We start from the raw sequence: 503 nt of genomic DNA, 5'->3' as shown, positions 1-503 counted from the left end.
TGTGTGTGTGTGGAGGCGCAATGGCCCAGTGTTAGGGCAGCGGACTCGCGGTCACAGGATCGCGGTTTCGATTCCCAGACCGGGCGTTGTGAGTGTTTATTGAGCGAAAACACCTAAAAGCTCCACGAGGCTCCGGCAGGGGATGGTGGCGAACCCTGATGTACTCTTCCACCACAACTTTCTCTCACTCTTACTTCCTGTTGTTCCTGTAATTCAAAGGGTCAGCCTTGTCACACACTGTGTCACGCTGAATATCCCCCGAGAACTACGTTAAGGGTACACGTGTCTGTGGAGTGCTCAGCCACTTGCACGTTAATTTCACGAGCAGGCTGTTCCGTTAATTTCACGAGCACAGCTCTTCCTTTTGTCATCCATCTTGGCTTTCCATTCTCTATACAGTCAGAAAAATACAGTAGAATATAATTGTATATTCTTGGGAAATTTTTGAGCCAGAAAGCTTGGACACCATTTGGTCGGAGCGACTTTCCAGTTGGGTATTTTTT

This window comes from Octopus bimaculoides, chromosome 23, assembly GCF_001194135.2.
Source record: "Octopus bimaculoides isolate UCB-OBI-ISO-001 chromosome 23, ASM119413v2, whole genome shotgun sequence".
NCBI lineage: Eukaryota > Metazoa > Mollusca > Cephalopoda > Octopoda > Octopodidae > Octopus > Octopus bimaculoides.
Note: the sequence above shows the minus strand (reverse complement) of the source record.